The sequence below is a fragment of the Daucus carota genome, chromosome 9 (genome assembly GCF_001625215.2).
Source record: "Daucus carota subsp. sativus chromosome 9, DH1 v3.0, whole genome shotgun sequence".
Taxonomy (NCBI): Eukaryota; Viridiplantae; Streptophyta; class Magnoliopsida; order Apiales; family Apiaceae; genus Daucus; species Daucus carota.
The window spans coordinates 36,370,875-36,385,113 of NC_030389.2; the positions used below are offsets into that span (position 1 = coordinate 36,370,875).

General features: G+C 34.6%; 1 long non-coding RNA gene, 8 other non-coding genes and 1 pseudogene across 15 annotated transcripts; 9 read left to right on the forward strand and 1 right to left on the reverse strand.

Moving 5' to 3' along the window:
- Window positions 1-396: 396 nt before the first annotated feature.
- Window positions 397-13,482, reverse strand: LOC135149138 (uncharacterized). 7 transcript variants are annotated; one of them, XR_010287279.1, is made up of 10 exons: window positions 13,286-13,482; window positions 12,951-13,031; window positions 11,611-11,658; window positions 10,627-10,763; window positions 9,968-10,071; window positions 9,662-9,751; window positions 9,371-9,535; window positions 7,406-7,528; window positions 3,560-3,697; window positions 2,494-2,669 (listed from the first exon to the last, which is right to left on the reverse strand). It is a non-coding gene; the product is annotated as an uncharacterized LOC135149138 (long non-coding RNA). The 7 variants fall into 7 exon arrangements; XR_010287280.1 differs by lacking the exons at window positions 12,951-13,031; window positions 13,286-13,482 and adding exons at window positions 12,254-12,344; window positions 12,444-12,778; XR_010287276.1 differs by lacking the exon at window positions 12,951-13,031.
- On the forward strand, window positions 661-814 carry LOC135149832 (U1 spliceosomal RNA). Its single transcript, XR_010288041.1, has one exon. It is a non-coding gene; the product is annotated as a U1 spliceosomal RNA (small nuclear RNA).
- On the forward strand, window positions 1,794-1,989 carry LOC135149836 (U2 spliceosomal RNA). The gene has a single exon (XR_010288045.1). It is a non-coding gene; the product is annotated as a U2 spliceosomal RNA (small nuclear RNA).
- Window positions 2,914-3,066, forward strand: LOC135149816 (U1 spliceosomal RNA). The gene has a single exon (XR_010288031.1). It is a non-coding gene; the product is annotated as a U1 spliceosomal RNA (small nuclear RNA).
- On the forward strand, window positions 4,031-4,226 carry LOC135149840 (U2 spliceosomal RNA). Its single transcript, XR_010288049.1, has one exon. It is a non-coding gene; the product is annotated as a U2 spliceosomal RNA (small nuclear RNA).
- Window positions 5,521-5,636, forward strand: LOC135149852 (U5 spliceosomal RNA). Its single transcript, XR_010288060.1, has one exon. It is a non-coding gene; the product is annotated as a U5 spliceosomal RNA (small nuclear RNA).
- Window positions 6,259-6,453, forward strand: LOC135149846 (U2 spliceosomal RNA). Its single transcript, XR_010288055.1, has one exon. It is a non-coding gene; the product is annotated as a U2 spliceosomal RNA (small nuclear RNA).
- Window positions 8,848-9,043, forward strand: LOC135149842 (U2 spliceosomal RNA). The gene has a single exon (XR_010288051.1). It is a non-coding gene; the product is annotated as a U2 spliceosomal RNA (small nuclear RNA).
- LOC135149794 (U1 spliceosomal RNA) lies at window positions 9,960-10,118 on the forward strand. Its single transcript, XR_010288009.1, has one exon. It is a non-coding gene; the product is annotated as a U1 spliceosomal RNA (small nuclear RNA).
- Window positions 12,665-12,773, forward strand: LOC135149856 (U6 spliceosomal RNA; annotated as a pseudogene).
- Window positions 13,483-14,239: the final 757 nt, after the last annotated feature.

Genomic DNA, 14,239 nt, shown 5'->3' on the forward strand with positions numbered 1-14,239 from the left:
AATATAACGAAAAATAAAAAGTTAGGCTCATTTTCACAATTACCACTAATATATACACATGGTATTGTCAAGTTGTTTTCTACAAAATATTATTTGATGGCTAAGTGAAGAATGACAAAACTTTGTTGGTTTGTTGACGAACATCTCTTAGAATGACACAACTTAAAGGGTTACATAAAGCATTTAACTCTCATAATAATATACAGTGGGGAACTGATCTTCGTACCTCTTTGCGGAAAAAACACCGACCAACACAGCTCCCATCTCAACTTTCCCCAGTCTCAACTCCGAAAACTAGAAGCTCGATGGATAGCATATGTTTTTGAGGAGCGACGCTGCATGTAAAGAGTTTACACCGTTCCAACTTTTCTCGCGCCTGTCATCCAAGGCAAAGCACTCCACTCACCGGGCCGGAAACTGTAAACATTTGACCAATGATGAAAGAAATTAGTTCAACATTTAGATATTCAATGCTTTGCATTTAGGACAGATAACTGAAAATTTTTCAACAAACAGGTGTCAATAAGATGCAAATGGTATTGTTATTATAATATATTATTATTATTAGGTGATTTGCCCGCAAAGCTTCCCTCATCCACGGAGTAAAAGAAAAGAATTCTGACAAAGGTATAAATAGAGATGCACGGCCTACTTGACAACATACTTACCTGGATGGGGTCAATGGGTGATCATTGAGGCCCATGGCCTAGGGAAGCAACTTCCATTGCACTTTGGAAGTTCCTAAGGTCTCCCCAAGTGGTGGAGCCTACATCATAATTTGTGATAGAGGGGCTTGCGTCCGCGCAGCCCCCGCAATTATAGTCAAGCATTTGCTGTGGTTTATGATAATGTATATTGTTTAATCAACTTAACACGCTCATATTATTTTTAAAAATATTCCTACTAGATTCACATTATATCATGATAAATAAAAAGTTGGACTCATTTTCTCTCTTACGACCAAGCATATACATATGGTATTGTTAAGTGGTTTCTCACATAGCGTTAACTCCATCATTTCACTTTTCTCGCATAGTTGGCAACTCCATATTAAGTGAAATCAAATATCTCAGTAATAACATATGGTTCGAAGATTTTTTGTTCCTCAAAAAATCTTTTAAATCTTGCTAAATTGTAAGAGTTTTAACAAAATGGAATGTCTGTGTTTCAAATGAGTTGTTAAGGCTAAATTCGATGTTTTTTTCTGTTGGATTGCAGTAACAACATATTTGATCAGGCAACGGATTTAATTGCATAGTAATATATTATCATTACATAATTTATTTTTATAAGCCCAAGAGCAGCAGCAAAGAAATGATCTGCATACCTGATATGAATGGACGTACGAAACAAACTTTGAATATCAGGACCAATCGAATGCTAATTCCCATCTCAGCTTGAATGTCCCGTCTCAACTCCAATTGTTAAAAGGTTTGAAGAGATTATACTTTTAAAAAGTGATACCTACATTTCAGAATGAAAATCAGAAAGATTTAAATTACTGAGTGTGTACAGATTCAGCTTTAAGTTTTTCTTTGATAAAAAATAGACGATTGCCAGAAGAACATATTGTGGAAACTCATATTGGATGAAGATTGACCCCATGTATTACAGATGACTTTCACATAGATTTTTTAATTTAAAAAATGGTATTAATTTTCTAATATTAAGATCATACACGTTTTTTTCTTTTGTAGCTTCATAAACAGAAAGCTGATAATACCACCACGAGTTATTTGTGTTGAGAGTTGTGGGGCTCGGCTTATAAACAAAACCTGCCAAACATTCTAGGCATACCTTTCTCGGCCTTTTGGCTAAGATCAAGTGTAGTATCTGTTCTTATCAGTTTAATATCTGATATGTGGGCCAATGGTCCACACGATATTAAATTAATTTTTTAAGGGGGAAGGCCCGCCACAATAGCTTGCTATTGGGGTTTTCGAGAGTCGCCCAAGTGCTGCACTACTGCTCGGGCCAGACTCACCCCACCAAAACATAGTCTCAACCTTGCTTGTCTATTTTAGTAGAACACGTTTTTATCATCACTTAAAATATCGTAGAAAATTTATAACAACAGGCAACATATAATATAACGATAATGTCAGTCTCATAGATGGAATAGAGAAAAAGTTACCCAGAATAATTTTATTCTTAACTTAGTAATAAAGAAAGACTCTATAATGTATATTTTTTTATCAACTTAACACGCTAATTTTCTTTAAATATATTCTTACTATATTCACATTAATATAACGAAAAATAAAACAGTTAGGCTCATTTTCACCATTACCACTAAATATACACATGGTATTGTCAAGTTGTTTTCTACAAAAATATTATTTGATGGCTAAGTGAAAGAATGACAAAACTTTGTTGGTTTGTTGACTGAACATCTCTTAGAATGACACAACTTGAAGGGTTACATAAAGCATTTAACTCTCATAATAATATACAGTGGGGAACTTATCTTCGTACCTCTTTTGCGGAAAAAAACACCGACCAACACAGCTCCCATCTCAACTTTCCCCAGTCTCAACTCCGAAAACTAGAAGCTCGATGGAGAGCATATGTTTTTGAGAAGCGACGCTGCATGTAAAGAGTTTACACCGTTCCAACTTTTCTCGCGCCTGTCATCCAAGGCAAAGCAACTCCACTCACCAGGCCGGAAACTGTAAACATTTGACCAACGATGACAGAAATTAGTTCAAACATTTACATATTCAATGCTTTGCAATTAGGACTGATAACTGAAATTTTTTCAACAAACAGGTGTCAATAAGATGCAAATGGTATTGTTATTATAATATATTATTATTATTAGGTGATTTGCTCGCAAAGCTTCCCTCATCCACGGAGTAAAACAAAAGAATTCTGACAAAGGTATAAATAGAGATGCACGGCCTACTTGACAACATACTTACCTGGATGGGATCAATGGGTGATCATTGAGGCCCATGGTCTAGGGAAGCAACTTCCATTGCACTTTGGAAGTTCCTAAGGTCTACCCAAGTGGTGGACCTACATCATAATTTGTGTTAGGGGGGCTTGCGTCCGCGCAGCCCCGCAATTATAGTCAAGCATTTGTTGTGGTTTATGATAATGTATATTGTTTTAACAACTTAACACGCTCACATTATTTTTAAAAATATTCCTACTATATTCACATTAATATCATGATAAATAAAAAGTTGGACTCATTTTCTCACTTACGACCAAGCATGTACATATGGTATTGTTAAGTTGGTTTCATTTCACTTTACTCGCATAGTTGGCAAGTCCATATTAAGTGAAATCAAATATCTCAGCAATAACATATGGTTCGAAGATTTTGTGTTCCTGAAAAAATCTTTTAAGTCTTGCTAAATTGTAAGAGTTTTAACAAACTGGAATGTCTGTGTTTCAAATGAGTTGTTAAGGCTAAATTCGATGTTTTTTTTTCTGTTGCTTGCAGTAAGAACATATTAGATCAGGCAACGGATTAAATTGCATAGTAATATATTATCATTACATAATTAATCTTATAAGCCCAAGAGCAGCAGCAAAGAAATGATCTCCATACCTGATTTGAATGGACGTACGAAACAAACTTTGAATATCAGGATCATTCGAATGCTAATTCCCATCTCAGCTTGAATGTCCCGTCTCAACTCCAAAAGTTAAAAAGGTTTGAAGAGATTATACTTTTAAAAAGTGATACCTACATTTCAGAATGAAAATCAGAAAGATTTAAATTACTTAGTGTGTACAGATTCAGCTTTAAGTTTTTCTTTGATTAAAAAATAGACGATTGCCAGAAGAACATATTGTGGAAACTCATATTGGATGAAGATTGACCCCAAGTATTACAGATGACTTTCCCATGGATTTTTTTAATTTAAAAAATTGTATTAATTTTCTAATACTAAGATTATACACGTTTTTGTCTTTTGTAGCTTCATAAAACAGAAAGCTGATAATACCACCACGAGTTATTTTGTGTTGAGAGTTGTGGGGCTCGGCTTATAAACAAAACCTGCCAAACATTCTAGGCATACCTTTCTCGGCCTTTTGGCTAAGATCAAGTGTAGTATCTGTTCTTATCAGTTTAATATCTGATATGTGGGCCAATGGTCCACACGATATTAAATTAATTTTTTAAGGGGGAAGGCCCGCCACAATAGCTTGTTATTGGGGTCTTCGAAAGTCGCCCAAGTGCTGCACTACTGCTCGGGCCAGGCTCGCCCCACCAGAACATAGTCTCAACCTTTCTTGTCTATTTTAGTAGAACACGTTTTTATCATCACTTAAAATATCGTAAGAAAATTTATAACAACCGGCAACATATATAATATAACGATAATGTCACTCTCATAGATGGTATAGAGAAAAGGTTACCCAGAATAATTTTATTCTTGACGTAGTAATAAAGAAAGACTCTATAATGTATATTGTTTTATCAACTTAACACACTAATTTTTTTTTAGATATATTCTTACTATATTCATATTAATATAACGAAAAATAAAACAGTTAGGCTCATTTTCACAATTACCACTAAATATATACACATGGTATTGTCAAGTTGTTTTCTACAAAAAATATTATTTGATGGCTAAGTGAAAGAATGACAAAACTTTGTTGGTTTGTTGACTGAACATCTCTAAGAATGACACAACTTAAAGGGTTACATAAAGCATTTAACTTGCATAATAATATCTCATAATGTACTACAATAATAGCCACTTTATCAAAAGCTCTGGGTCCTTTGACAGCTTGATTGATACGGTTATGCAGCTGCTACTGTCCAAACTTAACCTTGATTTTTCACAGGAAAAGAAAAATTGATATTGCTAAAAAGTTCAGAAACCTCGCCAACACTGCATACCGAAGTTTCAGGCCGGACAGTCGAGGAAAAAAAAAACAAAGTTACTTCTAAAAAATCACAACTATAAAAATTTGTGTTAGGGGGGCTTGCGTCCGCGCACCCCCCACAATTTTATAGTGAAGTATTTGCTGGGGTTATGGGAGCTTTTACTTGTTTATTACTGTACGGAGGTCATGGTCTAACACTAGAGCTGTTCATGTTACAAAAGGTTTAAATACCTAACATATATACAAACTTGGTGTTTTTCCTTATTTTCTTGTCCGACTGATACAGCTTTGCAGCTGCTACTGTTCAAACTTCAACTTAATTTCACACAGGAAAAGATAACTTGTTATCGCGAAAAAGTTCAGAAACCTCGCCAATACTGCATACCGAAATTTCAGGTCGCACAGTCAAAGGAAAAAAGAAAGAAAGAAACCAAGTTACTTATAAAATATTACTACAAGTATAATAAAATTGACTCCCGCGTCATGTTCTGCAGCACCGACCTGAAAAGGAGAGAGCTATCGGTTGCCTTTCACTGTGTTTGCTTGCTCTTATTCAACTTTTCAGGACTTCGAAAAGAAATCCCACATTGCACGAATAAGCGCAGACACATCAACAACATCACATATTGAAAGAACTGTTCTGTTCTCTAATAAAAAATAAAAAAATGCAGCCATGCGATGAGCACAAAGCAAACTATTCTTTCGCCTTTTACTAAAGAATACCGTGTGCTCGTCACTTACAATGGCCTAAGCCTATTTTTGGAGGGGGTTTCTGCACAGATCTCCCTAACAATTCAAGCTAAGAACTTTATGCAATCTGCCGACTAAGAGGAGTATCTGGATCCCCGAGTGCTTTACAAAACTGGTTCATCTTCAGTGTTGTGATAATTTCACTTTATTCGCATAGTTGTTAGTTCTATATTTGATGTGTTTGTCTTTTGGCAATTTGATACGATCACGCATGTGTTTCAATTCATTAATTATTGATATTTGAATTTCTGCCTTTTACTATGTTCGTGGGTGCTCTTCTTTTGGTTCATAGCTCATATCACAAAAGCAAAGGGTCTTTCCTAAAAATAACGCTGTTAGGAAATCGGTTGTGTTGTTTCTGCGGCTCAGTTAGGGGAGCAGCCCATGGAAGACCTGCTGAACTTTGACTTCTAAAACACCTTGTTCTATATTTTTCTGAGAGCCTCCTCTTTGTGCTACCACCCTCCGAAACATCTTCAGAGATTTGCATTAATATGTGGGTATTTCAGGACATTTGTACTCGAAATTATTTATCCACATATTTAGTTCCCCTGTCCTATAGCTCTACCCTGCTGATTTCTGGTTGGAGTTGTGTACCACATCGAGATATTTTGTGTTGGGAGTTGTGCCAACTCGGCTTATAAACAAAGTCAGCCAAACTTTCAGCCTTTTGGCTAAGATCAAGTGTAGTATCTGTTCTTATCAGTTTAATAATATCTGATATGTGGGCCAATGGTCCACACGATATTAAATTAATTTTTTAAGGGGGAAGGCCCACCACAAAAGCTTGCTATTGGGGTCTTCGAGAGTCGCCCAAGTGCTGCACTACTGCTCGGGCCAGGCTCACCCCACCAAAACATAGTCTCAAAATTGCTTACCTATTTTTGCGGAAACATGTTTTTATTATCTGCTAAATAACCATCTAAATATATGATTAAGAACATATTTTTTTGTTCTAGATTGTGTATATAACTATAATGTATGGTCCAGCAATTAGAGAACACTTATAGATGGTATATAGAAAATATTACTGTCTATAATGTCTATTGTTTCATCAACTTCACATGCTCAAATCATTTTTTAATATATTTTTACTATATTCACATTAATATAACAAATGAGGCTCATTTTAACAAGTACGACCAAACTTGTATACACATGGTATTGTTAAGTTGTTTTGTATGAAAGGGTCTTAAACAACTGCGAAGACGCACCCACCCCAGGTTGAGGAAAAATGCAAGCAAACCTAGGAAAAGGTTTGGGCTACTTATGACTCTGAACACATGTATCACTACTTTAAAGGAAATCGCTTTAGTTTGTTCACCCTCCATTGCTTCAATTTAATAGTTAATGACTAAAAGGTTTGCTCCAAGAGTTACATAGAGTCCTAGGTTTAGTTCCGGTCAATGTCCTAAACCTAAAATCCTACAAAGCTACTGCCGGAGACACTTGAAAAATTAGCAAGGACTTTGTGCAAGGATGAAAAGCACGAAGGTTAAAATTATTTCTCAATCAAGCGCCCCACATGTAATACAAACGCGCTTTCTATGAAGACTGATTTTTTCTTCCCCCCCCTCCTTCCCCTTCTTCTTTTTCTAGGTTTCTTTAAAGCACATCAAATGAGCTTTTAAACTGAAACAACAGTACATCATATTTTACTTAATCCGTTGTTCAATGTGGCATACAATAAGAAGTTAAGAACATATTTGATCAGGCAACGGACTTAATTGCATAATAATATATTATCATTACATAATTAATCTTCATAAGCCCAAGAGCAGCAGCAAAGAAATGATCTCGATACCTGATATGGACGTACGAAACAAACTTTGAATGTCAGGACCAATCGAATGCTGATTCCCATCTCAACTTGTAGGTCCTGTCTCAATTCCAAAATTTGAAAGGTTGGCCTTCTGGAAAGTGATGCCTACATCTCAGAATAAAATTTAGCAAGCTGTCAATTACTGACGTGTACAGAATCAGCTTTAATTTTTTTGTTTGATTAAAAAATATACAGCTGCCAGAATAACATATCATGGAAACTCATAATAAACAAAGATGGAGCAGAAGTATTACATATGACTTTCCCACGGATTTTTAATTAAAGAAAAGGTCTTAATTTTTTAATACCAAGATCTTACAGGTTTTTTTCTTTTGCAACTTCATAAAACAGAACTGATAGTGTTTGTACTGATATTATTCTCTAAACCTGCTATAAGCACTTACCTAAAACAATTTCTTGTAGGTGAATTTTCGGGATGCACAACTCAACTGTCTCGATGATAATTAAAATGAAGACCGAAAGAATATCTCATAATGTACTACAATAATAGCCACTTTATCAAAAGCTCTGGGTACAGAGATGAATTCCTTAATTTTAATAAAAATCCCCGTGTCCGCAACACCACATGAGATTAGTATAATACGTGAATATATCTTTTAAAAACACATAATGGTATCAGACTGTTAAAGATTGCAAAAATCATCAAAGAATTCAGTTCTTTTACTGTTCTATTCATATTCAAAAAAAAAAAAAAAAGAATAAGAAGATTGTCTAAGTTCAGTTAATAGGTTTTCTGAGTAGTGAACTTGGCAGTTTGCAACCAAATCTCCCCTAACAATTCAAGCTAAGAAAATTATGCAATCTGCCGACTATGAGGAGTATCTACATCCCTGAGTGCTCTACAAAACTGGTTCATCTTCAGTGTTGTGATAATTTCACTTTATTCGCATAGCTGTTAAGTCTATTTTGATGTGTTTGTGTTTTGGCGATTTGATACGAACACGCATGTGTTTCAATTCATTAATTAATGATATTGGATTTTTTGCATTTTACTATGTTCGGGGGTGTCTCTTTTTTGGTTCATAGCTCATGTCACAAAAGCAAAGGGTGCTTGCCTAAAAATAACGCAGTTAGGAAATCGGTTGTGTTGTTTCTGCGGTTCAGTTAGGGGAGCAGCCCGTGGAAGACCTGCTGAACTTTGACTTCTAAAACACCTTGTTCTATATTTTTCTGAGAGCCTCCTCTTTGTGCTACCACCCTCTGAAACATCTTCAGAGATTTGCATTAATATGTGGGTATTTCAGGACATTTGTACTCGAAATTATTTATCCTCAAATTTAGTTCCCCTGTCCTTTAGCTCTACCCTGCTGATTTCTGGCTGGAGTCATGTAACACAACGAGATATTTTGTGTTGGGAGTTGTGCGGCTTGGCTTATAAACAAAGTCAGCCAAACTTTCAAGGCATACCTTTCTCGGCCTTTTGGCTAAGATCAAGTGTAGTATCTGTTCTTATCAGTTTAATATCTGATATGTGGGCCAATGGTCCACACGATATTAAATTTATTTATTAAGGGGGAAGGACCGGCACAATAGATTGCTATTGGGGTCTTCAAGAGTCGCCCAAGTGCTGCACTACTGCTCGGGCCAGGCTCACCCCACCAAAACATAGTGGGCCAATGGTCCACACGATATTAAATTTATTATTAAGGGGGAAGGACCGGCACAATAGATTGCTATTGGGGTCTTCACGAGTCGCCTAAGTGCTGCACTACTGCTCGGGCCAGGCTCACCCCACCAAAACATAGTCTGAAAGTTCCCTGCCTATTTTTGCGGAAACATGTTTTTACTATCTGTTAAATAACCATCTAAATATATGATTAAGAAAATCTTTTTTTGATCCACTAGCTTGTGTATACAACTATTTTGTATGAAGTCCAGCAATTTAACTTGCATAATAATATTACAGTTGAGAAGTGAGCTTCATACCTCTTTTGCGGAAAAAACACAGACCATCACAGCTGCCATCTCAACTTTTTTCCGTCTCAACTCCGAAAACTATAAGCCCGATGGAGAGTGTATGTTTTTGAGGAGCAATGCTGTTCCAACTTTACTCGCGCCTGTCATCCAAAGCAAAGCAATTCCACTCAAAAACTGTAAACATTTGCCCAAAGATGAAAGAAATTAGTTCAAACATTTAGATATTCCATGCTTTGCATTTAGGACAGATAACTGACAATTTTTCAATATATGTCAATAAGATCCAAATGGTATTCTTACTATAATATAGTATTATTAGGTGATTTGCTCTCAAAGCTTCCCACATTGACGGAGTAAGAAAAAAGCAACTCCACTCACTGGGCCGGAAAACTGTAAACATTTGACCAATGATGAAAGATATTAGTTCAAACATTTAGATATTTGATGCTTTGCATTTAGGACAGATAACTGAAAATTTTCAACAGATGCCAAAAAGATGCAAATGGTATTGTTATTATAAAATATTATTATTATTATTATTAGGTGATTTGCTTGCAAAGCTTCCCTCATCGATGGAGTAAAAGAAAAGAATTCTAACAAACTTACCTGGATGGGGTCAATGGGTGATCATTGTGTCCCATGGCCTAGAGAAGCAACTTCCATTGCACTTTGTAAGGGTGCCTTCCTAAGGTCTACCCAAGTGGTGGAGCCTACATCATAATTTGTGTTAGGGGGGCTTGCGTCCGCGCAGCCCCAGCAATTATAGTCAAGTATTTGCTGTGGTTTGTGGGATATAATGTAGATTGTTTTATCAAGTAAACACGCTCAAATTGTTTTTAAAAATATTCTTACTATATTCACATTAATATAATGATAAATATAAAGTAGACTCATTTTCACAATTACGACAAGCATATACACATTGTATTGTTAAGTTGTTTTCGCACATAGTTGTTAAGTCCATAATTTCACTTTACACACATAGTTGGCAAGAGTGAGATCAAATATCTCAGCAATAATATATGGTTCGAAGATTTTGTGTTCCTCAAAAAATCTTTTTTGTTAAATTGTAAGAGTTATAACAAACTGCAATGTCTGTGTTTCAAATGAGGTTTTAAGGCTAGATTTGATGTTTTTCTCTGTTGGCTTACAGTAAGAACATATTTGATCAGACAACAGATTTTGATTGCATAATAATAAATTATATCATTACATAACTAATCTTTACAAGCCCAAGAGCAGCAGCAAAGAAATGATCTCCATACCTGTACTGAATGGATGTAAGAAACAAACTTTGAATGTCAGGACCAACCGAATGCTAATTCCCATCTCAGCTTGAATGTCCCGTCTCAACTCCAAAACCTAAGAGGTTGGGGGAGATTATACTTTTAAAAAGTGATACCTACATTTCAGAATGAAAATTAGAAAGATGTCAATTACTGAGTGCATACAGATTCAGCTTTAATTTTTTCTTTAATTGAAAATAGACGATTGCCAGAAGAACATATAGTGGAAACTCATATTAAAAGAAGATTGACCCGAAGTATTACAGATGACTTTCCCATGGATTTTTTAATCAAAAAAATGATATTAATTTTCTAATACTAAAATCTTACACGTGTTTTTCTTTTGTAACTTCATAAAACAGGAAGCTGATAGTGTTTGTACTATTATTATTCTCTATACCTGCTTTAGCCTTTAAGAATTTATCCAAACCAATTTCTTGTAGGTGAAATTTTGGGACGCACAATTCAACTGTCTCAATAATTAAGATGAAGACCGAAAGAATATCTCATAATGAACTACAAATTACAATAATAGCCACTTGATCAAAAGCCCTGGGTACATAGATGAATTCCTTAATTTTAATAAAAATCCCTGTGTCATTTGCCATGAGATCGGTCTATAATGTGAATATATCTTTTAACAACACATAATGGTATCAGACTGTAAAAGATTGCAAAAATCATCAAAGAATTCAGTTCTTGATTTTTACAGTTCTATTCAGGTTCACGTAAAATGATTGTCAGTTAATAGGTTTATTGAGTAGTGAACTTGGCAGTTTGCAACACAAACAGATTCATGAAATTCCACTCCCTAAAGACCAGTTAAAAATGGAAGATAAATAATATTATTTTCTTTCATCTTTAATTTGCAGGAATAATAATTAAAATAAAAGTTATCATCAAGGAAGATTGAGAAATTAACATGGTTTTAAATTTCAAACTAAACGATGTCTAGTTTTTTACCATCTTCCTCCACTTCTGTAGTTGTGTGAACGACTAGAGAAACTTTTCCTAAAAGTACAAAAGATCAGATTCAGAAATCAGGAACAAAAGACAAGAATTGAAGGAAATCTTGAGTCCACTTACTGAAGGAAAATATCATCAGAACACATTACAACTCTAAGGCCTAACGAGCAACTCTTCTACTACTTAGGCAACATGCAATGATGCATGTATACTTATCAAATTCAAGAGCATATTGAACTTAATCTTCCTATTATATTAGAGATCAACTTGACAAAAGGAGTATATGTGCAGAACATGTTTCTATTACTAGAGCTCAGAAGTGCACTATGACGTATATTTCTCTATCAACATCAGCACGCTCAAATTATTTGTTTAATATTTTCTTACTATATTTTACATTAATATAATGATAAATAAAAAATGCGACGCATTTACAACCAATAATATACACATGGATCATAAATCATTATCTTGTTAAGTATGGTGAAACGCTTTCATATGTTTTCAAGTTTAATGGTTTGTTCTGCCAAAAATATTATCTGATGGTTTAAGTGCAAAAATAACAAAAGTATGTCGATTTTTTATGTGAACAGCACTTGGCACCAGACAACTGGGAGACAGACCAGGTCGAGAAACATACATGTAAATCCATGGGAAATTAATTTTTTGCACAGTCCTGGCATCTTGCTTGTAAACTCTACACTGTTTGAGTTCCAAGCAGTAACATAGTCCTGGAATCAAAAATGGCGGGAGCGAATCCATGGACTGAATATATTGATATCACATTTTTGCCTCCACAAAAGGTTTGCACAACTCAAGAATCGTCCTACCTGATTTCGCACTACCTTGAAGGAAACCGCTCCAGATTGTTTACCCTCTGCTTCACAGTTCACGGTCATGGTTAATGACTAGAAGGCTGCTTCGAGGGTTAAATAGATTCCTAGGTTCACGTTCATCTAAGTTTCGGTCAGTATACTAGACACAAACTCCCACACTGTTACGGGCATAGACAATATAGCATTTATATACCTCTTCCACCACAATCTACAATGTCCCCTTGGGGACATCCAATAAAATTGGAACGATGCAGAGAAGATTAGCACGGCCCCAGCGCAAGGATGACACGCACAAATCGAGGAATGGTCCAAAAAAAAATTCTTTACCTTAAGTTACTCATGAAAAAGTTTAAAATACAATATATTTTTACAAATTAGCTAAATCAAAAAATAAAATCTCTTATATATTCCCATTAAAATAACAATAAATGGAAGGTTATACGAGTACACCCTAGAAAAACCCATTATCGGATATACATAATACGATTATGAATATGTTACCTAAGACAGTTAGACTCTTCGGTGTGCCTCGAGTACCCGTGTTGGACAGACACTGAGACATGGACCCTCTCTCTTGTACAACTGTTGCAGATTTTGACACTAATTTTAGGCCTAAAACATGTACAGTACTCTATATTTTTAAAATATTACCAAGTCTATCATTTAGACATGTATCCATGTTGAACAACTTACCTAAGTAACAAAGATTATGATATATAATTCGAAACACCCAACGAAAACACAGCAAACATCATATGTAATAGAACTATACACAGAAAAAGGGAAAGTGAAACAAAATAAAAAAAAAGATCGGAATAAAATAAAACGCTACTGACCAGAAAGTGACGCCGGGGAAATTGCATGGATCGCCTGTGTGTATAGACTAGACAGTCTTTTATTTCATCTTTTATCTTTCATCTTTCTGTCTTCTTCTTAGGTTTGAGTTTTTGAGAATCCCAAGAAACCCTCGTGAATAAAGTACTGTTGAAGGTGGAGAAGTACGAATTACGAAGTACACTCTTAAACCTGCTTTAATTTTAGTCTCCGTGTTTTATTACTGTCATGCCTACGTAGAAAATATTCTTCCTTTATTTTGACTTTTTTCATGTATTTTATGGTGAATAAAAAAAATATTTTTTTATATTCTATTTTTTTGGAGGAAAATTATAAATAAAAATTTCGCATTTAAATTTTAATGAAAAGGAAATTTTCAAAATTTTTATAAAGTATGTTTTCTATAAAAGTGATAAATTTTCCATGAAATTTAAATTGACATGTATAATGGGATAGAGGGAGTAGAAATTTTATTTTATTCAATATTTTTTTTGAATGCATAATTGATAAAATGCCGTACCACTTTTAATATATTTTTTGGAGAATTAAAAATTTATTTGCATGTTAAGGCACCTAAAGATATATGACAAGACTCAAAATGTCACATAAAAAATAGAAGTACTAAATTAATAATTTCAATATATTTTTTTTTTCTAATATAATAATAATCATGATATATTTAATCTCAATTAAATAATTTGATAAAAAGTTCAGATAGAATAATGGTCCGTGAACAGAGCCGACAATCTTGTAAACGACCTGAAATACATTATACGAGAACTCAAATACAGATTATCTCAATTCCTTGACAAAAATTCAAATACAGATTATCTCAATTCCTTGACAAAAATTTGTAAATGATAGTATGAAATACATGGCACAAATAACTCAAATTTGAATTTAGTTCAATTGCTTGACAAAGATGATATCAGATTGGCACGGTTAAGATTTGTTTT